Source organism: Agelaius phoeniceus, chromosome 15 (assembly GCF_051311805.1).
Source record: "Agelaius phoeniceus isolate bAgePho1 chromosome 15, bAgePho1.hap1, whole genome shotgun sequence".
NCBI classification, from domain to species: Eukaryota; Metazoa; Chordata; class Aves; order Passeriformes; family Icteridae; genus Agelaius; species Agelaius phoeniceus.
Genome location: NC_135279.1, coordinates 13,395,485 through 13,420,040, shown reverse-complemented (window position 1 = coordinate 13,420,040; position 24,556 = coordinate 13,395,485). Strand labels below are relative to the sequence as shown.

General features: G+C 41.8%; 1 protein-coding gene across 1 annotated transcript in view; it reads right to left on the bottom strand.

Moving 5' to 3' along the window:
- The window catches only part of TENM2 (teneurin transmembrane protein 2), an 884,487-nt gene that overhangs the window by 636,576 nt on the left and 223,355 nt on the right, over window positions 1-24,556 (bottom strand). The gene's annotated exons all lie outside the window — the stretch shown is intronic.

Here is a 24,556-nt window from a genome sequence, read left to right as displayed (position 1 = left end):
AAAAAAAAACCTAAGTGAATTAGTTGTTTCTCAGATTGTTGGAGACAACTGCTCTCAGGTCTATCAGGTGTTTTACATATGTATCTATAAAAGATAATAGATATCATAATAATGCAATTGCTTCTATGTGAACTGGTGTTTAGGAGCTGGTTGAAAAAAATTATTTCATTTGAAAAAATCACACAAAAAGCTGCAAAAAACCAGCACCATGTTAGTGGAGACTCATAAGTACACTGCTAGAGATGTATATTAACTACACAGTCTACTGGAAATGAAAATGTCCCTGCTCAGGGCAGGGGGTTGGCCTTAGATGACCTTTAAAGGTCTCTTCCCACCCTAAGTAAGTGATGATTCTCTGATTCTCTGAACTAATACCAGAAATCAATTTAAAAGTTTGTGAACAAAACCACTGAGAAAGGTTTTAGCTGCTTCCAAAAGAGATGTTTCATAAAAATCATGCAGTTAGTAGGTTAAAATATTAAAGAAATAAACCAGGAATTAGTTATTATTTCACCAATTAAAAGTAGTCATCAAGCAATAGTTACACAGCCTAATAAAATACCTCTGGGTTTTGCTGCTCATTATAAACATCTCTGTACTTCACATACTTTGTACCCTGAATGTATTAAAAATACCTGAAAGCAGTAGGTTTGCCAAAAAGGCATGATCACCTTTAAACAAATAACAAACCAACTTCTCAGAAGTGATGGCAGGCATGAGCAGTGTGCACAAACTGTTCGCTCCCCTCCAATTAATTTTCCAAGATGCTTAAAGCTCTCATGCTCATCTGTGGAGATCAAAACCTTCCCCAGTCTGTGCATGAAGGTGCCATTGTTTTCCTTATTGCTGTTGAAAATATGGCACCACTCTTGAGTGAGTGTGTAAAGAATTCAGAAAAAATGCCAGTTTGTGGAATTCATGTTGTGCTTTCAGTGTATTTCACACAACTGGAGCTGGATTCTGCCACTGCATCCACAAACAGGCTCCCCACAGGGGCTCACACCAGTGGGCTCAAGTGTCTGCAGGAACACAAACTGTACTGTGAGGGAGAGAGACTTCTAATTTAACAGATCCAGCTGTATTTCTGAGTCTTCATTACCTTTACAGGGAGTAAAGAGCAGCTCTAAGCCAGCCAGCAAGATAAAAGCCTCCTCTCTTCAATTACAAAGAGATCTATAAGAGGGATATCTGCTCTTTGCTTTATTATTTTGTGGTTTTTTTATGGGGAAGATAAGGAATATCTTAAGGAACATATTACAGGAATCAAATTTACTGAAATAGTTTATATATTGATAATCAAAAATATTTTTGTTTAGCCTAAAATTTCGCCTGGGGAAAAAAAAAAGATTATGTGATATATGTGATGTAAAGACATTTCTCCTAAATACATATTAAAGAAAAGTTCACAACAGACAAACAATAAATTCTGGGAATTCAATTCTGTAACAGCCTGGAGTAGATGGCTCTTTTAAACAAGAGTGATTTCATGAGCCAATATACATCTGGGAAGCTGAAGAATGCTGGCAATGTCCACTTTGGTGGCAGCAACAACACAGTCCAAATCTATGTGTGCCCAAATCTCCCTTTCCTGTTTAAAAATCCTTCTCAAATCATCTGAAGCTAGCAGGAGCCTGTCAGATGTTGTTATGAATTACATAAGATAAAAAAAAAAAAAGATTGGGAGGAAGGCTCTGCATGGTGACAGAATGTGTTTTGAGTATATCACGTTTCTTTTGAAAATTGTAGAACCATTGGGTTTTTACTAATGTGACCAGTTTCTTAAAAAATGGTTAATACTTCCTAAAAGAAACCTGCAAATAAGAAACTAGGGGAGGCAGTAATAGATTTTGGTGCATATTTCACTCAGAAGAATCCCAAAGCCTGACACAAACACTGCTGATCATGGCCTGCTGTAGACTCCAGGATAATCACTGCTCCTAAAGGGAGCTTGGTCCCACCTTCCCAATGGCAGGTCTCTAATAGAGTACAAGAAATCCTCAGAAGTTCTTTCAGGTGATGGCAGACCTGACTAAAATGGTAATGGATTTTTGGCCAAGAAACTCAATATAAAGGCAAATAGAGAAGAGCTGTGTTAGTCAAACAGAAGTTATTGGGCTCAGAACAGAGTAAATGGATGAAATGACAGATATGCTGGAGAGAAGGTCAGGTTACACAGTGTAATGATCCCCTCTGGCCCTCAGCAGGTGATCCTGCTGCAAGTCTGTGATTCCTGTACCTCTACTGATCTGTTTGTGAGCCCATACACAGTAATGATACCTGTGCCTGATTACTGACAGCTTTGGCCATGAATGGTGCCAGTAAAAATGTGTTTAAGTAGAATTATGACTTGCGTGTTTGTAATTTCACGGCGAGATCAAGGCCTAAGGAGGAGAACGGGCATATTAATTTCCTAATGGGAGAGCATCAAGTGCATTTTTGTTCACTGTTTCCCACCATTGGTATTAGCAGTGCAGCTTCTCTGCAGCAATAAAAGAGCTGGAACAGAAAAGTCCCAGGAGCTGTAAGTGTAACATCAAAAATCTGTGGGTTTGTTCAGAGACCTCCAACTGGGGCTGTGTGCTGACATTCACATCACAGCTCCCTCCAAGGAGGCACTGCTGATGTCACTGGGAATTTGGACAAGGAGGAGTCCATTCATGTGCTGAGTCATGATCATTTACAGATGATCTCCATGCAAGTCACATTTTTACAGAGAAATCAAGCAGTGTCATGAAGCAAAACCAGAGGTCAGAGCTCACCTATTTCTGATTCTGATTCCTGGCTCTGTAAAATGGACAATTATTTTGTATTCATAAAGTAATGCAGTTGGCTTTTTGCTTTCAAGCAACGTTAAGAAAAATGAAAACTAGTAAATTACAGTATAAATATCCTGAAGACCTAACTCTAAACTATTGCAGCCTCTCAGAGCCTCATGTTCCACATACATGCATTTTACTTTATATGCACATTATAAAACTGGTGTTTAAAGAAATCTGTGTCATACAAACTTGTAATATCAAATACTAATCTTTGATAATAACACAATGCAACTAAAAATTAATCTGAATTATGGAAGGAAAAATCTTGCATTTATCCTTTGTGTATACTTCTGCTCTTACAAATATTTTGGGTGTTGAGTTTTCAGACTTTCCTCATTATCCAGTTTTCAAAATAAAGTCTTGAAAGATACCTGAAGCTGTTCACCAGGATACAATAGTTATTTGTATGCCATTTGCCACTTTTTTTTTCAATAAGTAAACACAGTATAATGATATATGGGAGGAAAAAAAAGCCTTCAAATATATACAAGAAAGGATACTAGTCCCTTACTAAACTAAAGTCAGGAAACTAGTTTTACTTTCTAAAGACTTATGGTCTCCTACAACAAATATCCATGTTCAATTGTATTAATATCATTATTTGAGCCAGAAATATTGCTTTAGCAGGCAATCTGTCCAGAAGATTTTCAAACATTCCATAAAGGGGATTTTGGTTAAGAGAAAGAGTTTGCTATATGTATTTTATTGCTACTCTATCAGTTTCTGGTTTGTTATTCTTAAAAAGGTTTTTTGGCTTTGCTTAGTCTTGACCTATTTGCTGTTCATTAGTCAAAGCAAATAACAAATTGGAGTCATGTGATAATGTCAAAGCTGGCTGACAGGATAAGTAAAATTATATAAATGACCACTGGGGCATGAATTGTAACTATCAAACATAAAAACACAGTTAACATATGAAGATAGGTTATGTTTGTGTCAAAATGCACCAAAAGCCTCACACAAAAGACTCAGTGAAACCAACAACTGGGGCTTCTAGAAGTTTACCAATATGTTCCCCCAACAAAAAGCACAATTTTAAAAATAGTTATTTTCTTTTGGCATATTCTAAATAGCACCATGTCACAGTAAAAACAACTCACTTAAATATTCTAACATTTAGTAAATGAACTAAACAGTGTTTCCCAATGACTGGTCAATAGCCTGTCATTCTGTTTATTTGGCATTTCCAAAGCATTGCTCAGATATTTCATTCATATGTTGAAAGCTGCAAGTGGTAACCATTTGACTGGATAAAATCCCACAGAGTAAAAAGTGTTCAGATCAGGCACTTAGAGGTTTAGTTTCATAGCTTAATAAGTCTTTACAATTATACTAGCAATGAAAACAGGCAGGGTAATTAAGTGTCTGAAATAGTAGCTTTGGTTACACCAGCAAGGATTTGTTTAAGAAGTTGAGGAGTGTGCCAGGGGCTTTAGAGAAGTCCAGATAAATACCATTGGTAGCTCTTCCCTTGCCCACTGATGTACTCAGTCAGAGAAGCTCAGGACAATTCTTCTGAACTTTATGAAGGGATAATTAATTTTGAATTCTGACATCTTACCATGTATTTCTGCCTCTCAGCAGGTGGATGAAAGGACAGGAACAGCATGGCAATTCCAGGAGAAAAGCAAGAAATGTCTCATCCCCATTGCACCCAGTGCCTGCACAGCCCCTGCCCTGCTCTCCCAGGCACCAGGGAGCACTCCAGGGATGCACCAGGGAGCACTCCAGGGATGCTCACAAACCCCCAGCCTGCCCTCTGTGGTTTCTGAAGCAAGAATCTTGGTCCTGGTTTGGATTACTGCTTGCTTCCAGCACCTTCAGCTGGGCTGTAATACTTCATGGTGGAACATGTGGAAGCACATGAGGATAACCAGAGGGGAGGGCAGAAATGAAAAGCATTTCTGATACCCTGAGGCATCCTTTGCTAGGGGACTGCTGGCACACAGTGGCCCTTGGTGGTCTCTATAGGCTATTTCTTGTTGAAGTCTAGCACCAGGAGGATTTTCATGGCAAGTTTTTCCAGGAATGTTATTCAGAGATAGGAGATAATCAGTGGATTTCATATTAACAAGGTATGATGTTAAATAAAGTACTGAAAACCTTAATCAAAGTTACGAGTATCAACAAGAAGCAAAGTAGCTGATAGATTAGCTGCTGAACAAAAGTTTTCTGTGATTAATTATATCATAGTGCACTAATTTAGTTTCCTCAATCTATAACTTCAAATATCTATACTAATTAGTTGCCAACCTACAATATGATAAATGAGATAATGAAATAAAGATGTTTTAAATATCCATTTCTATTACATGCACAATTCAAAGCCTGTTAACAGACAAGATGAATTCTGATTATTTTTTCTTAAGGAAAAAATTATTTTTTCTCAGCATATCATTATGTACATGAATGCCAAATAACACTTTCCCACAAGAATAATGTTCAATTACTAAATCCACAGGAATTTGAAAATAAAACAAAATACTGCACATTAGATGGAGGCTGGCATGGGTTAAGTTTACAGAGACATCACACCTTTCTCCATCACATTTTCACCTGCTCATGTGATGCACAGTTTTGCTTTGATGGAAAATTCCTTTGGGTCTTCTTGGTGTAAAGCTGTTGGTGCTTGCAGCAAAATTTGCAGAGAAAGTGGTGAACAGAGAATGTTTTCACTCAGTTGTTAAACCAGAGAAACATCCACAGCATTTTTCACAGTTCATGAAAGGGACCATCAATTTCTGTTAGCTTTGTTCAATTTGGGAACAAGTTATACAAGCTTATTTTCTTCTAGGAATTTGGTTGGGGGGAAAAAAAGAGTTATTTTTTGAATTTCTTTTAGAAAACTGTGCTCTTAGGTTCCAAATTTAGACTGAAGGAATTGTAATATCCCCCATGGAAGCTGAAGAAACTCTTAAGGAGCCTTGGACTGAGGCAGTATTATTCATTTTCCTGAAAGCAGTGGTGACAGTCAAAGCACGAGCAGTGTGGCTTGTTTTATATATCAACCTTGCATGTTTTCCTGTCAGCTTTGTAGTTTGTCATCCACAGCTTTGCCTCCAAATAGCATGAACTTTGAGGATAGCAAGCTGAAATGAAAGACTCACTGCCTCCTATTGAGAAGAAGCAGGGCCACCAAGGAATAGCAGAATTTCTGTTTATTCCACTTCATGTAGCCTAAATTGTGGAAAAATATTTCATTACTAGTAGAAACACAATACAATTCTGTTAATGGTAGTATAATTTGTTGTTACTATTTGGAGTGAATCTGTGAGTAATCTAGCTCCTATAACAGATGAAATCATAAAAGAAAATACTAAATGTAAAATCTGATATACAAAAGCAAAGAATGAGCTGGAACAGCTGCAATAGCTTATTATAAATACTTGTCAGGCTTGTTCAGCTCTGGCAGTGTTTGCCAGCTGGAGTGCAGCAGTTCTGGGAGGGAGGTGAGCTATCCCTCCCCTCCACGTGGAGAAACAACTCAGCTAAGTGAGCAGAAATGCACAAAATGCCCTGGTAGTCACTGCAGGGTTTCACTGCTGGGACAATTCTCAGAGACAGAAACCTTCCACCCCTCCAGGCACTGCTGCCAGAGCCGTGTCTGCCCAGACTGGAGCACACAGGGGGAATTCAAGCTTCTATCACTTCAATCTTTCTATAAACTTCACCAGTGGTTGGGGTTGTTTTCCCTCCCACAGCTGTGAGCTGCAGATGTGTGGTCAGTGCTACTGACTGGGCACAACCTGCAGAACTTGCTCCTCATTCTGCCAGGGCTGGGAATTGTACCTGCCCTGAGCAGCTGCATTTGTGACAATACACATCCCAATACATCCCATTTACAACTCAGCCAGTCAGGTTAGCATGGAGAACATGAGTTTGCAAAGTGATAAAGATTTGCATCATGTGAATTGGAAAGGAGATGCAAACATCCACCTATGTTTAAAATAAATTTTCTTTAATTAAAACTAATATACACTGAGTTCAATAGTCTCAAGTTTTATAGCATGTCAGCATTATGTTAGAATAATTTTAAATATGCTGGAAACGCAGCATAAGGCTAAGTTCACACAGACTTGCAGTTATACTGGTCAAAAAGCACTAATCAAACTGTTTTATTTGATGTTTGATCTAAATTTAGCCCATGAGACTCTGGCTATTGCATTCAGTGGGCATGGACTTCAACCCTTGATCAATCAGTGCTTGATCCTTGTATAATTCCATCACTTATGTTACTTGCTGAATATATTATTTCTTAGATAATTCTTTACAAGTAACTAACAATAGATAGAACACTTAAAAAACTCAGACCACTTATTGTTGCAGTTTTCCTTTTCAACTCCTTCAAATCCTGTTTATTAGTGCCTCCCTGCTTCCCGGGTATCAGGGGAAAAAGGGGTTTTTCAGTAACAAGAAGTATTTAGATACAACAGAAAGGCTTGTGCATGCTCTTAGCTACAATGCATCACATCTCTTATGTGCATTTTAGAAATGCTATTTTAGCCACTGGTGTTTTATCAAATTAACTGCTGCAGCGTGCCCATATTTTACTGGGAGTCACAGGTACCCAACACAGCCATGCATGTCAGCAGAAAGGTGGCACCTGCTCTTCTCACTACATCTGCCTTTCTCTGGTCAGTTTGGTCATTGTCACACAGAATCAGGGCTGGCAGGAACCTCTGGGGATCACCTTGTCCCTGCTCAAGCAAGGCCAGCTCAGAGCTGCTGCCCAGGAGCACACCCAGACAGCTCCTGATGTCCCCAGGGGTGGCCACCCCCAGGCCCTGCAGGGTTGTGGTGTGATGTCGTGGTTTGCCTCAGATACCCCAGGCTCCTCCCTGATAATTCCCTGCCAGGTGTGTCAATCATGCCTCCTTTCCCCTCCCTAACCCCTGCCCAGCACTGTCTGTCTGTCAGTCCTGGCATTCCAGAAGGGCACTGAGTGATTGGCAGAGTTCAAAAGATGCCCCACTCCTGAGGGGACATTGGGCCATCCAAGTGTCCTTTGTCCCTTTGTCCCTCCCCTCCTGTGCCTGGTTGGTGGCTCCCTGCCCCTTCCCTGCCCCTCTCCCCGGGGTTCAAAGGAGCAGCAGCCACGGGCTCAGGGAGTTCTGTTGGAGCTGGTGCTGGATCCAGAGGCCTGAGGGCCAGAATAAAGCTCTGGATCCAAACCCTCCATCAGAACCGACTCCTTTCCTTCACCATCCCCTTAAAGCTTTTCCAGCAGAGGGAAACCTGAGCTCCTGCAAGCCTGGACTTGTCTTCAAGCACCCAGGTGTAACACCCAGCCAGCCAAGGGTGTCTGTGGGGTGAAACACCACACACCCAGCCAGCCAAGGGTGTCTGTGGGGTGAAACACCACACACCCAGCCAGCCAAGGGTGTCTGTAGGGTGAAACACCACACACCCAGCCAGCCAAAGGTGTCTGTGGGGTGAAACACCACACACCCAGCCAGCCAAAGGTGTCTGTGGGGTGAAACACCACACATCCAGCTGGCCAAAGGTGTCTGTGGGGTGAAACACCACACACCCAGCCAGCCAAAAGTGTCTGTGGGGTGAAACACCACACATCCAGCTGGCCAAAGGTGTCTCTGGAGTGAAATACCACACACCCAGCCAGCCAAAGGTGTCTCTAAGGGTGAAACACCACACATCCAGCTGGCCAAGGGTGTCTGTGGGGTGAAACACCACACACCCAGCCAGCCAAGGGTGTCTGTGGGGTGAAACACCACACACCCAGCCAGCCAAAGGTGTCTGTGGGGTGTAACACCACACACCCAGCCAGCCAAAGGTGTCTGTGGGGTGAAACACCACACACCCAGCCAGCCAAGGGTGTCTGTGGGGTGAAACACCACACACCCAGCCAGCCAAAGGTGTCTGTGGGGTGAAACACCACACACCCAGCCAGCCAAAGGTGTCTGTGGGTGAAACACCACACACCCAGCCAGCCAAAGGTGTCTGTGGGGTGAAACACCACACACCCAGCCAGCCAAAGGTGTCTGTAGGGTGAAACACCACACACCCAGCCAGCCCTAAGTGTCTGTGGGGTGAAACACCACACACCCAGCCAGCCAAAGGTGTCTCTGGAGTGAAACACCACACACTCAGCCAGCCAAGGGTGTCTGTGGGGTGAAACACCACAGTTGCCACCTTTTGGTCAAGCAGCAAGGGCCAGACAAGCTCAGGCATGTCCTGATTGGTCCAATATTACCAATCCAGCTGTATTGGTAATAATTCCAACACTGTAGGGACCCTGCTGCAGAGCCCAGTGAACCTCCCAGTGACCCAGAGCCCCCTGTGCTCCTGAATGTCCCCTGAGTGGCCACCCTCAGGCCCTGCAGGGACCCTACTGTAGTGCCCAGGGACCCTCAGAGGGACCCCCACAGAGCCCCTTGTGCTTTGTCACTTTGTGCCCACTGCCATGGCCTGCCACTGGAGCAGCACTGAGGGAAGCCTGGCTCCATCTTCCTCACAGCCTCCCTTGTGGAGCTCACACACGTGGCTGAGACCCCCAAGCATTCCCTTGGACAGGCTGGAGATGGTTCAGCCCCTCCAGCACCTTCCTGGCCCTTTGCTGCACTCTCTCCAGCACCTCCAGATCTCTTTTCTACTGGGGAGCCCAGAACTGGACACAGTGCTGCAGATACCACAAGGATAACATTTACTCACAATAATACATAAACTAATACTGCCACTGAATTATGAGAACTTACAGCTTAAAAAAATTAGGAAAATTGGAGTCAAATGTTTGTACATGCAGACACAAAGGGAATGAGATTTCAAGTGCATAACTGAGTAAATGAATGCAGAGAACTTTTTGCATGCTAAACAATAGAATAGTAAGCATGTCTGTAGTGGGGAGGATGAAACATGGCAAACCACCCATTAATAAGTATCTATTTTCCTTTACAAATGCCTAATTGTTCAGCAGAGTAATTTAATGTTCTGTATCAAGCTAAGAGGCACAAAATTTAAATACCCACATCAATGGGCTCTGCTCAGTATTCCCTGCTCATTCCCACCAAAACATTCACAAACCTCAGCACAGAATTTTCCTGAGATCAGCTAGTAATGTTTTGTACCCAGCACATGAGCCCTTAAATCTCTAAAGTTGATTTTTCTACCAAACCACAAAACTGTCTTTCTATCCTTTTGTTAAGAATCCTCTCTGTCCATGTACTTTACCTCTTACATATGCCAAGATGTAACTCAATTAAAGCTGAAGAATGAAAATATCACACTTTAGGGCAAAGCAAAAAAAAAAAAAAAATTAAAACCACTAAGTCTGTATTAAAGACACCCAAATAAAGCCAATGATAAGTACATATATATTTCAGGTGAAATAGGAGGCTTGAATTGGAAGCCCATGGAAACACTTGAAAAGCAGCTGCTTTTCAAGCAGCCATAAAACCAGAGAAAACCACTTCCAGGGAAAGCAGCAAGCCTGTAAGGGAGGGAGGAGATCTACTGAATGAACAGCCACTGAAAGGAACCACTGTGTAGAAAAGTGGCATTGCAGAATAGTTAAATTACAAGTCTGTAAAGCTTGACCCAAAAAATATATATATAAAAAATATGAATACCTCAAAAGTTAATGGTGCATAATTCTTGATGCCAACAGGATGAAATCAAGTAAAGGAAAGGGATGAAACAAGGGTCAATGACAAATTATTATATGGTATTAATTTTAGGAAAATAAAGACAAGGAGGATTTAGCCACACAAGATCATGTACTGATTAACAGTAAATTGGTTACTGCAGTAGCTTGGAAGTTAACAGCACTGAATAATAATGAACTTAAAAAGTAAGTAGCTGAACTTCTCACAAAGTATGCTATTTCTTTTTATATCAGGGTGCAATGGAGAGGATAAAAATGTTCCTCTCTTAAAAAGTAAGACAAGCAAAGTCTGCATCAATATCAGATAACCAACAAACTGAGCACTTGATGGACATATGATCATCAAACACCAAAACAATCCTGTGAGAGGGTCAAACATCTGTAATCTCCACTTTACTGTATGAAATGAAGAAGCATTCAATTGGAACATGCAGAGATCACATTCCACAATCTCTAACACATTACATGCCAGTGGAATTAGCTATGAGTTCACCCTAGAAAAATATGTGTGTTTTAAATTGCACAATATCTACATTTACACCCTAATCCTTTTTTTTCCTCACCTAAGATCAGCTTCTGCTTGAGTACTCTAGAAAATGAATCCTAATGACTGTATGATTTTGACCACAGCTGAGATTATTTAGCAATGCCTCCCCTATCACAGGACAAGGAGAAGGGGGGGTATTAGAAGCCACACTTTTATCCTAAGCTTTTTCTGCATTTTGTGTGTGTCTATAACAATGTTTGCATGTGTTTGTCAAAACAATGCAGCAACACCACCTTTCATCACTTCCTTTCACTGTGGAATCTGAAAATACTTCACATGCTTTGAGCATCCCATCTGGAGCAGCGTGTGCAGTGGTGCCTAAAGGCTGGACTCAGGGAAGGACTTCCACCTGGTTTGTAAGGATTCCACCAGCTAGGAGGGCAGAGGTTACACTTGGGCCAGGTTTGGGTGTGAGCATGTTTAGCTTTGTCCTCAGTGTGCCTTTGGCCCAAGGCAGCCCCTGTCAGGCAGCCCCTGCTCGCAGGGGAGGTGACAGCCCTGGGCACAGGCAGCTCCCAGCCTCTGGGATGGCTCTCAGGAAATCCACCCACGTGCCTGACACTGGGGCCATGCCAGGCTCACCCCAATGCCCTCACCACACACACCCCTCTGCTCACCTCCTGCATTTTTACCCAGGAGCCTTTAGCACAAAGCACAGACCCAGTGCAGAGCTGTGAGAGCTGAAAGGAAAGGCTCCCTGTGCTACAGCCCATGATATTTCTGGTGCCCTTTCCCACCTGTGGAATAGGGCTTGAATCCCCTTCTGCACATGGCAGAACCTCAGCTGAGTGTGAGAGTGACTTGAGTGAAAAGACCATGAACTCAGGCTCTCCATATCCTTGGGAGAAAGCTCTGGTTTTAGACTACAATTATTGTTGTAGTCACGATAAATTAAAGTACAAGAAAAACCTGCAGGAAAAGTCTTTCTATGGCTAACTAAGGCAGTGACACCAAACCCCCCCTATTTTCAGGTCTGGAGATTTGTTGGTAGGCAGGATGGGCACTGGAACTGATACCATTGCCTTCCAGTGGGATCCAAATTGATATGGGAGGCTGTCAGAGCATCCAGCAAAGGCAGGGCTAGGAAGGGCCACAGATCAGCCCCAAATCATAATTCCATTCTCCCTTCCAAATTATTGTACACCATCATCTCTAATCACCTCCAGGCCAGTGATGAGCATGCATTAAGCCCACTTATGCAGACTGTGTTAATTATTATTACACATCACACTGCAAGGTTACATGAGATATATGGATCCATGTATGGCAAAGCTCCATGTCAAGGCATAAACATTCATTTGACAGTTACATGGGGTTTTTTGTTTGTTTGGTTGGTTTTTGTTTGGTTTTTTTGTTTGTTTGGTTGTTTGTTTGGTTGTTTTTTTGTTGGTTTTTTTGTTTGTTTTTTTACTTTTTAAATGTTTGAAGTAAGAGAAATTTAAATATATTTTTTTAACGCCATGGCATGCTATCCTAACAAGCCTGGGACAATACAGCACTGTCCAAGACACTCTGCAGCCCATCAGAAGGGTAACAAGGGACACTTGCCCGTGGCTAAAACCCATCTGTCTGGGGGCTGGGAAGATGAGCCTGCAGAAGGGAGGGTACTGCATGCTCAGCTTTGCCCAGGAAGGTTCCACGTGTGCAGAACAGCCCTGAGCCCCCAGGCAGCTCAGCACCTGCCACTGCTGCCCTTGGGGCACTTTGCTCTCTCACTCAGGTCCCAGAGGGGCAGAACCCCCCTTTAGAAAGGAGGAGAGATGCAGAAACATCTGACACAACCTGCAGAGTTTTGCACAGCCTGAGCATGGGTATTCCAGAAAGCATTTTTTGATTTATATTGCTGTACTTCTTACAAGTTCATTACTGAATGCAATGCTTAGATTCTATTTTTTGATATGAACAATAACTTATTTCTTAGCCAGTCTCTCCTGCAGCCAATAACTATTGTCTCTTTTGTAAACTGCAGCCCCTCTTGTTGCCAGTAATATGTGATTTGGGGAAATGATTTAAATGACAAAATGCTAACTTGCAACAACAAAAGAAATGACACAATATAAACTAAGCTTTAATAACTAAAAAGATCTTTAATTAAAATTGCTTTCTATTCAGGGGCTACAGTTTTCTTTAACCAGCTGCCCTATGAAAGTTATTACCTAAAGTTTTCATTTTCCCAGTACACAGCTGCAGAAAAGATTTTATTCTGGTGAATGAAGGGCTGAACAACAGCAAGGACAAAGCTCACTTAAACTAACAATGGAGCCGTGGCAAAAGTCATAACCTTCTGCTGTCTTAGGGGAAGCACACTTTCTGAATATAATCTCTCTGATTATGCCTAGTATGCAAAATGCAGTTTTATAGCTGCAGCTCAAATAGATTTCAGTATTGCCACTGAATACTAATCACTGATGCAAAAAACGTTCAGCTCCCTCAAGGCATTTCAAAAATCTTGATTATTTAATCAGTGCTCTTGATTTATAAGGCGAGCTGGTTGATGACTACCAAAATGTGACACATTGGACACTATCCAGATGGAATGCCAGTTTTCATTTGAGGTTAAAGAGGTAAAACTCTACAAGAGAGGTTTTTCCAGTACCCTGGACCAGAGCTAGAGTTATAGCAGATGATAAATAAAACCTGGCAGTTTGGCTTGCACATAATATTAAAACAGGAACGTCACTGAATTGTCAGTTGTAAAATGAAATAATCAACTTTCTTTCTGATCATTTCTCCATTTCCACCATGGACTTTTTGTTTATTTTATGTCTTCCATCTTAATGTGCTCTTACATTTTTAAATAGCACCACTTTACCTTTTTACAAATATATAAGTGGTGAGTGCTGCCTTTTCATAAGCACTGATTTCCCAGCCAGCTGGATGCAAAATTTGAACAGTTCAGTTCCTTTTCCCTATAACCACATATATAAATATATGAATTTGAAAATATTTTTGTATTTACTTTTCTATAGGGAAACATAGGCTTAGGTGTATGTATATAACAATAATTCAAACTCCTGCCTTAAACAGCAATAGAATTGCCAAAAATTTTTAAGAAACTGATGCATAAGTTATATTAATTTCTGAACAGGTTTACTTCTGAACTGCTTCTGAATGGCTTTTACAGTCCCATGCCCATCTTTAATTGTCATCAATGATTTTCTGTTATAGAAGGATTCCATGTGAAATTTCCAATGTTTTTTCTATTAAGATTTCAAGAAGCAGAATGACTTCCGATTGAGACAGCAAAGAACTAAATTCTCCTTTAGAACTTCACTCCAGGCCTGGCCTCTAGAAGTGAGCATCACTTTGGGGACTTGCCCATGTGGGTATGGAGGCCAAATGCTCCAAACTCATCTTGAAGCTGTGGCCATTGCTAGAAGCAGTGACCAATACTTATACTCAAAGGCAAGTCCCAACTACAGAGAATTATTTTACCCAAATCCATGTTGGGTGCTGCAGGTGGGCAGCAGCTGTGGAGCACCCAGAGGTGGCAGGGGAGAACCCAGAGGTGACAAGGGAGCACCCAGAGGTGGCAGCAGTCCCCAGTCTGTGCCAGCAGAGCTGCCTGGCAGGGACCCAGCCTGTGATGTTTTAATCTGGGCTATCAGTGCTAAAGCCAATAATGACCACAGATAAGCACAGCCATGGCACATGGGTAACCTGCCGACTCAGCAGCACTGGACAGGCACCAATCTGCAAGATAACCCCAGGGAAGGCTGACTTGGAGGTTAAAGGCATCCTCACAACCCAGTGCAATCCTCTTGAGCCTTCTAAACCCAAAATAATGAAAATTGTAATCTAAAGATGGGAATTTGGTGGCAAGTCTAGCAATAAGTAAGCACGAAATTATGAAAAGTCGTCACACCAACACACTGCAAAGCTACTAATACTATAAAACATGGTTTCCATTCCTTATCTGAAGAAGTTGGCTAGAAAAGCCATCAGTGTGGATTCCAAGAGCCCAGCACAAGCAGGCCAGGAGAGTGTATGGCTGTCCCCAGCACCCCCCAGAGCAGACAGACGAGTGAGGCAGCTCTGCCCACGTCAGCAGCCCCCTGTGCCAAACTGCTCCCCCTGCTCTAGCACTGACACTGTCACCTCCACACAGGCCTCACATCCAGGTTTTGGCAAAACTGCAGATTTGTATCCTGTTACAAAGCCAAAACATTTTAATAACTGCAAGAGTTCACTTATAAAATCTGTGCAGTTTGGGTTTGTGCCCTTCATAATTCTTTCTCTGTGCGTGTAGGTTTTTTTATCATCTGGAGCTTTTTGAAAGAAAATCTCACTTGACTGGACTTGTGGGTAAGACAATCATGGGGCAGCTCAAATAGCTGCATTATTCCATTTTCTGTCAGGAATCCAAAAAATCTGCTTGAAACACAGATGGCTATTTCCCTGTCATCATCCACCTCCTCCGCCGATCCCCCCACCACTTCAACCACATTTCTCTGTGTTGGTATCCCTGAGCAGGGAGGTTTTGCACCTTCTATTTTCAGGGAAGAGCTACAAGCTGCTCTGTGAGGGTGTTTTGATGGTGGATGAGACAGTCCTGCTGCAGACAGCACTGCTGGGTGACTGCCTCAGGCTCGGGGTGCTGCAGGCACAATGTCATAAATATATCACAGGTCCTCCCAGGCCTTGTGCCATGAGGACAGCATGACAAAAATAGCTTGCAGGGATTGTGTCCCCACGTTCCAGTCTTGCATGGCAGCAGCCACACAGCAGGAAGAACACTGGAGCCAGAACTTGCCTATGCAGGTTAGTGGTTGCACTGCAAGGGAGACTGCTGGGCAAACCATAACCCCAAAGGGATGGGAATTTCTGTTTACATAAAGCAAATGACACCATTGCTCCTCCAGTCTTGTCCTTCCCCCATGTCCCACACAGCCTCACTACAGGCAGCTGTGTCAGGGGTTCAAAAATCCCTTTCATAAAGGGCTCTGTTGGTTTTCAACCTAGAAAAGGGCATCAAGAATATCCTGCTACTACCACGCCTTTCGGTTGTTGCTGTTTAAATCGGGGCACAAGTTCAATTCTCCTTTGCTGCTTTAAGCAAAGTTAAAGCCAATTCTGGATGCATCTGGACCAGGAATGGGAAGCCCCTCTGCAACACCTCTGGGATGAAGGGACCAGGCCAGTGACTGCCACCACCTTCTCTGCACCCCGGTACAGCCACACGCTGTGTCATCAGCTATTTACTCCTAACCCTTCCACTTCCCTCTTCATTCCTACATGTTCCTATCCACCTTCTCAAACTACATTTTTAAATAAAAAAACCCTAAAACATTCTGGGCAAAGCGTCTCATAAGAATTACCCACGGGATGGGGCTTGTGGCTAACAGAACATCACAGAAAATTATCTGAATAGTTCCATGCACCTGACACCAACAGAAGGCTATAGATCCATTAGGCCAGGACAGAGAGATGGATTACAAAAAATGTTGGTATCCTATTTTTAAAGTGTGGGTAAGTGTATGTGAAAGCTGAAAACAACATTTTTCTTAACTGTTGTTAAACCAACAGCAATGCAAAAATTTATGTTTCAAGAAGATCTTTTCTGTTGTTTTGCTGCACCCCACACTGCTGCACCTGAAACAAGAACTTGAGATTTTTTTCCACAGTTGACAATGCAACTGTGGGAGGAAATGTCACACAGACTTTCTGTTTTTTAGAGAAGCTGGGTTTAAATACATGCCCTGCATTTCTGACTCTGAACACAGAACTTGTTGCAGAAGTAAAAAGCAATGTCTTAATGTTGTCTCACAAAATTCTGCTTCACAAAAATTACCAACAGTAACATTGGTACAGATAAAAGTTGTTCCTGAAAACATTATACACATGTAGGATTTTAGTGCAGATGCTAATAAATTCCTATTTTCAACAGTTATGTTGGTTCCAATCTGAGTCCCACATGTGAGGGTATCCTATTTGAATACAGGTAGCAGGAAAAAAAAATGCTCCTTTCCAGAATTTATACATGCACCATATGTCATTAAAATAGAAAGTAGCAAGAAAATGACTTTATTAGTGGGAAACCTATAATTTTTTAGGAAAACAAAAGGGCAATAACATTTCATTCATTGGGAAATTTGAATGGTTATGAAAATATACTGCAATACATGCATTAAAAGTAGGTAGGGGTAATGTATCTCCTTCCAGACAGATTATTCTGATTTTCAAGGACAGAAAACTGAGACTTTATTCCTTCAGTTTACACACACACCTTTGTCAGAAATAATAACGCACTTCAAAGGCAAGAATTTTCATAGTACTTAATTATGTGGCCTCTAACATGTCATGCTCATTGAATTCATATGATCCTGTATATTTGGGCATCAGAAGCCCTTTATATTTTCTTAATTAGAAACATAGATTCAATGCAAGTTGCCAAGAAAATAGATGAAATCCATATCCATCACCTGTGAGCAATAGCCCTGATTGAGCGGGGCTGTTTAAATCTCTGTGGTTGGCAGTGTTCATCAGTGAATTTGTTTACAAAGTGGAAAGAATGAGATGCTGTCAAAGAATGAAAAATAAAAGCTGGATTTCTGGGGAAGGAGACATCCGTCTTTTTCTATTTGTAAATGCTGACGAGCAGGGTTTAAGGACGGCTAATGTCATCCATTCATCTTAATTAAAGAGTTAATTGCTCGTGTATCCTGATTTGGTTAGCTGATCTCAGTAACATGAGAAGAGTTTGCTTCCATGTATTTTATTGACCACTGCAATGACATCATCAGCACGAGCCAGGATTTATTCCTGCCTCAGCCTAAACTCGTGCCTTTAAAGGCCTCCTACATGATAAAACTTCCAAGAGCAAAGGAGTTCTTTAGCATGGCACAGAATACTGAGAGGTCTGTTCAGACCCTGTTAAAATGTCTCAGTTCAGCTGCCATTGAAGTATTACTTCAAAGTCTAGAGGCACGAAGATAAGTAAAAAGTAATTTTAAAGACTAGTTCTGGGCAAATGTATATATGGAAATAGCATGAACCATCAAAAAATCACATATTGAATAGAGGCAAGAGACTTATTACTATTCAATTTTTCCCATCTGTAGTCATAGTCAAGTAAGCACTGACACAAAAACAGGCAGGTGAGGTTCACAGCCTGTTCTAGAGATTAAACACCAAATTGGTTTAGTCTTGTGTTTTACAACACAAGGAGGGGAAACTCAAGACCAGTTAACTAACTAGAAAGTCTCTGAGGGTTTTCTCTACAATGTCTTTAACATTTACTGCAATTCCTGATGTTATTTCTTAAAGATTCCTCACAAATATTAAATTAAACTTTACACAAGAGAAGAATGGACAGTGCTAGTGCTTTTTGATTGATCAGCTATGTGGTAGTTAAAAATTAAATAAGAGAATCCATTACAAAACATGATACATTGTATTCGCTTATTCTGGTAATGAGTCTTCAGAAGTGATCTATTCATGTTCTGCTGCTTGCAGGGGATCAATTTCTGTTGCTAATAACACCCATAACTTATACAAAGGGTGGAACCAGCTTCTAAGAAGCACCACACACCCAACATAGCTGACTGTAACACAGGTACACTGGCTGTGAGCACACACTCAGTTTGGGAACAGTCCCAGGGTAGCTCCTGTGCACTCTCCTGAAATACCTAGAAGCACGAAGAATACTGGGATAAGGTGCTACAGCTCATCTAGTTTTATGTACTGCACAGTGAACTTCACTTTGAGGGGCTTTTTATGCAGTTTAGGCTTTTCAGGTGACTGGTTCAGAGACCAGAACTGGCTCCTGTGCTTTCTCTGACAGGCAGGAGAGCTTTAGTAGTGGGGGTTACAAGTTTTCTCAGAAATCTGTATGTAAAATATAATTTAAAAATATGTAATAACCTCTGTATCATAGGAACACAAAACCACATTGCCCCTCTCAATGGCATCAGGCAGTCCAGGACCCAGAACTGAGGATGGTGCAGTGGGCTCCTGTTAGCAGAACAGGGTAGCCAGCCCCGAAGATGAACCAGTCTGCCTGTGGCAGCCTGATGCTGTTCCCAAACCACTCAGGCTTGCTGAGGAGTCACAGGACCATCCTTTAGGAGCTGTTCCCCTTTTGGGTCTCCAGCACAATGCCATGTGGCTCAGGGACAGTTCCAGCCAGGCCATGCCCCTCTGCAATCCCAGGGGAGTGTGTCATGGATAAAGGGAGCAGCAGATTTGTTGGCTGTCACCAGCCCCAAATTGCCTGCATGGTGACCTTTAACAAGCTCATTCTGTCCCAGTTATTCCCCAAACCACCTGTATCTCCTCTCAGAGGTACCTGGAGGTTCATTAATGGGAAGATGCTGGCTGGGAGTTGAGCTGTGCTGCTGTTCCTGAGCAATTCCCTGCTAGAAAAGGCAGCCCAGGCAATCGGTGGGGTTGCAAACACAGGAGAGGACAACAACTGAGGTTGGAGGAGACTGAGGGAGCCCCAGCCCTCAGCCCAACACAGGGGTCATTCCAGTCCTGAAAGAATGCAGGGATGGACACTCCACAGCCTCCCTGGGAAACCTGCTCCAGTGCTGGACTGCCCCCAGAGAAAGGGCTTTTTCCTTGTGTCAAGGCTTGTGGATAGGGAGAAGGTGGCCATGACAGCACCATTCTCAATGGAGTTTAGATATTACTCATCATCTTTCACAGGTCAGCTCCAATTTAAAAAAAAACCCTTTTAAAATTAAAAATTCTTCCAGTTTTATTTGCACTCTGAGAAAACAACCCATTCAACATTTCTTCATAACACTTCAGTCTGTTTAGTGCAGAATCCCTGAGAAGAATGACAAGAATAAAACTAATAAAGCTCTCTGCTCTTGGGCCCCTGTGGAGCAGCATTACAGAGTCCCTTTTATACCAGCAGGGCCCAGGGCAGCCTGGCAGTGCTGGCACAGGCAGCTGCAGCCCTGCCAGGACCCTGAGCTCCTGGGGACACCCATGGCTGAGCTCAGAGATCTCAGAGATGCTGGGCCTTGCTGCTCCCTGGGGCACTCTGCACTAACCACCACATCAGAGCCTTCAGACCTTCCCAGATGTCTTCCAAGGTATTAAACATACAGGTTGGTGGCCTTGGAAACACTTTTAAGGAATTTTAAGGAATTGTAACTTTTTTTTTTTTTTTTAAATTTGAAGTCTCTTTTGTTATCTCTGGTTTGTTTTCTCATGCCTATGCATAAGCTACAAAGCTATTTCATAAACACTTGGAAAAACTAAAAATGTCCTTGGACATAGACTGTGGACTAGCAGTAGTGACTGTCCCTTTTGAAAGCTGCTTTACATAACATTAAAATAAAATGTCACTAAAGAGAAAAGTACAATGTTTTGTTGTTCAGTGGAGACACTTTGGATGATGCTAAAATAAAATTTCTAGTGGCATGTGAAGTAGTTCAGTTGTTTAGCAATACCACCCTTTTGATTTGTAAAGCTTCTACAATACCTAAAATTAGCTAAGAGAAGAAAGTTTAAAAAGTTTCCTCTAACTAGCTAAAACCACCTGCTGGAACTTGAATCAAGTCAAAGTTCCTAAGAACAACCTCCTTTTGAGATAACACATTTTTGAATTACTACACTGTAATTTTTGCACACTGCATCAGGCAATGGCTACTGCAACTTCTCACAACATTACCAGCTTCCTAATAAACATGGGCATGAAGCGGAACAGGGCATACAAGTTATAATTCTTTGGCTGTGCCTGGTAACATAAACAGGTCTGATACCATCAGAGGAAGAATTCAGGAATTAAACCCTCCAAAAGACTGATGTAAAGGATTGGACATGCTAAAAGAGATGGTGAAAAGAGGCTGCTAAGAAATGGAACAACATTCAGGAGAGAAGCAATAGATCCACAAATGGAAATAAACATAACTATGAGAAAATGCTTTATCAACAGAAGAGCCACAATGGAGCTGTGAATTTCAAAATAAGTAAAAACTGTTTTGAAGAAAAAAACCCTGCACGGTAGGTAGGACTTCAAAGACTTTACTGCAACAGACAGAAATGAATAACACAAAAACTACAAAAGAAGAAAGACAAAAAAATCCAACTAAGACCAAGATCAACTCTAACCCTGTTAACCCTTTGATGCCAATGCTGTGGAATGATTTCAGTGGTTACAGACAATAAATATTTCAGCACCACAGCAGAGGCTGCCTCCACTCAGCTCCCGAGCCTGCTCTGCACCCCTGCAGCACCTGCACTGCCCTCCCTGGCTGCAGGACACTGCTCTGTCCTGCTCTGCCCTTCCCACCCTGCTCTCACTCCAGCCAGAGAATGCACAACTGATGTGCCAGAGAGAAGCCACACAACCACCGTGCCTGGGTGGAAAGCCCACTAGATATTGTATTTCTAATTGCAGACATTAGGGAATAATAATACATTCAAAAGAGAGGCATGCAATAGGTACTTAATTACATGTCATAGTGGTTCAAGGGTAGAAGATGCAGCCATTATATGGAATACCAGTTTTCTAAGGTCAAAAATAAGTATAAAATAAAATTTTTACTGGATTAAAGGAAAACAGCAGGTAAAACTATGGTTTCATGCAAAATACACTGCTGTTTTCTTGTGTCTTGGTTTTGAGTCATTGACATGAGGAGGATTTTTGCCCCTGGCTTTAGCAGAACAGAACTAGCTAGTAATGGGCTAAAAGTTTTTTTCTTAAAAATTTGAAAATAATTTTGAATCCTGAGAGAATACACAGTGACATTGGTCTGCAGTAAGATAGGGTGGAGAAAGCAAGTTTAAGTAGTGCTGGAGAAGCTGAAAACTAACTGACTGCCATGAAAAACTATACATAGAAAAAGAGATTTAGGCAAAAAAAGACTGAAGTCTAATGCTATATGAAAACAGAAATAAAATCTTCATGGAATTTACTTTTTGATATCTTTGCATGCAGATTTCTTTTCTTTTGTTGGCTGTTTTCCCAGCCAACAAAAGAAAAGACAGAAGACTTCCAGACAGAAGGCTTCAGAAACTTTTCAATGAGGAAATATTTGTCATGATTCATACACTTCTAAATGCCTATTTCAATCAATTTTGGTAACCATTGAAAAAGCATGTATTCTTTTGCTCCAGTATATAGTAGGCTGTAAAAACCAAATTCTGTTTACAGCAGAACCAGATTTTCTATTATTTTAGACAGCCATTTTCACAGAAGAACCTTTACATGTCATTACCAATGGCATTACAACCATCCCCAGCTGCCCCCAAGACCTCGCTGTTTTGTAGCAGACATTATTTGACATCTTGGTTTGCAATCTCAGAAAAAGCCAAGAGAACAGAAAGTGTCCTGTCAGAAAACAAGGGCTCCAGAAGCTGGTAAACATATCACATTTCTATGGCGACGTGATCAAAATCAGAATGTTTGAATCCAGAGTTGCCTGCTTAGTGATTAATTGCAGATGTCAATACCAAGAGGTACCTGCAAGGCAATTAGCACTGTACTTGCCTAAATGTCACCACACTGTAAATACAGAATGGAAATAAATAGACAGATTGGCCTGGTGCATGTTGTTTGGATTTGGAGCAGGAGTCTTGGAAATGTGGTTCCTAACTGAGCCAATTTTTTATTCTGTGCTGCTGATATGCTACAAAAGACTCTTTCTTTTTTCCTGGTGGACTGGGAGGTTCGTGCCACCCACCTCTCAAAATGCCATGTGGTGATCCTTACTAAGCAAAGTCACCATCACACTGATGAATCCCAGCAAAATGCAAAAATAAACAAGAAGGAACCTGTACAAATTTCTGCAGGTAAAGATGCAAATGCTGATACCGAGGTAAACTTTGTTTGCCATTCGAACCTAAATTGATAAATGTCATGTTATGCTTTACAGTGGCTGTTTACTTCAATCATACTTTTCTGTCCTGTCTGCCCCAATTTAGAGGGAACAACTGCAAAGGGAATCCCAGCTACAGGCTGAGAGTGAAGGAGCAGACAAACAGAGGCTGATGCCACTGCTGTGCAGGACTAAATATAAATTACCATTGTATCTGTCAGATTGACATTTCATAGTTATACTCCTATAAAAGGGAAACAATAACACCGAACACCCTCCTCCACCCCTTTTGGGGATTTAGTCATGTTTCATCAGTAGATTAAAATCTGGAAAGTAATTGTTTATAAAGACTGGGAAGAGGGCTTTTCTTTTCATCTCATAGCCAAGATATTATTTTTTCCAGTATTTTTCTCCTTTAAACATATTAGCTGCTGGTGGCCTTTGAAAATTAGAGGATCAGATAATGCTGGCTCTCCTTCTTTCCATCTGCTAGCCTGCATAATAAGAAAACTAATATATATATTAAATTCTTATGTTAAAAAGCTAATTAGTACAGATGCAAGAATCTCATGGCCATGAAGGATTTTGTGACAGAACTCTGTTAAAGCTCATCTATAAATTTGGAAATCCTTGCCTATAAAGGTCTTTCATTAGTAGCACACGCTAAACAATGATCACTGCTGTACGATGAGAGACAAATTAATGAATCAAACATTACAGATTTCATCACATTCGCTCATTTGCATTTAAGCTGGTTCCCAGCTCTGTCATGCATTTGCTTTTAAACGAGCCCCTGTGGATAGTGCTGCAATGTTTGACTCATTAATTTGTTTCTCAGCGTACAGCAGTGCTCACTGTTCAGTATACGGTGAAATACTTTGAAAATATTTGTTTTAACAACCTATCCTTTATTTTAACAAAGAAATAATAATCCTGAGGAAGGAAATGCTGGCCATTTTGCAACACAGCCCCTGCCAAATCTCCCAGTTGCTACCCCAGCCCATCGTTATACCACTGTGATATTATCTGGATTAAATCTTCACAGCTTGCTTTCACATATTCTACAATTTCATAAAGCTTTGAGCCAGCTCTTTGGGCTGGAATTATGATGCCAAATTCAACTCCTGGGAAGTTGAAGGTGGCTCTAAGCCTTTGCTCTGCAATCCTTGGATCAGTCCCAAGCAGTGACTTAGATCAGCCTCCCGGCCGCTCGGTGACATTCTGCCACCACTGTGCCCAGTGCACCAGCTCCTCCCCACTACAGCAGAGTGAGCTGCTTGGCAAGGCCATCTCTGTGAGAGCTGCACAACTTTGGAGCTGGTTTTTTGGTTTGTAACAGCTTGAATTTGGTGACCTTACAGTACGCTGAAAGCACCATCTGTTTTAGAAGAAAAGGCAGGCGTGTTCCCTGGCTGGTCAGTGCACAGAGACACAGGGTGTTCTGGTAATTAGAAGTGTGGCTGAGTTCTGAAGTTCTTGTCTGAACCCCAAATTTTATGTATTTGACTACAGCATTGTTGTAGCAGTCATTGCTCACATTTAATTCCAAATGAATAAATACTTGTAGGTATACAGGCACGTTGCAGCCAAGCTTTTGGCCACATACAGAACATGGCTCTTCTCATTTTCAGGTGGATTCACCACTCTGAATCTCCTCTTGCTGCAACATAAATCCAGTGGTCACCTCTGCTTTAGATGGCAAACAGGGAAATTAAATCCAACCTAAGGAAATCATGTAAGGTTTATTTAGGCAAAACAGATTGCTCTTGGTGCCTGTGAATTTCCATCACTTGTTTCT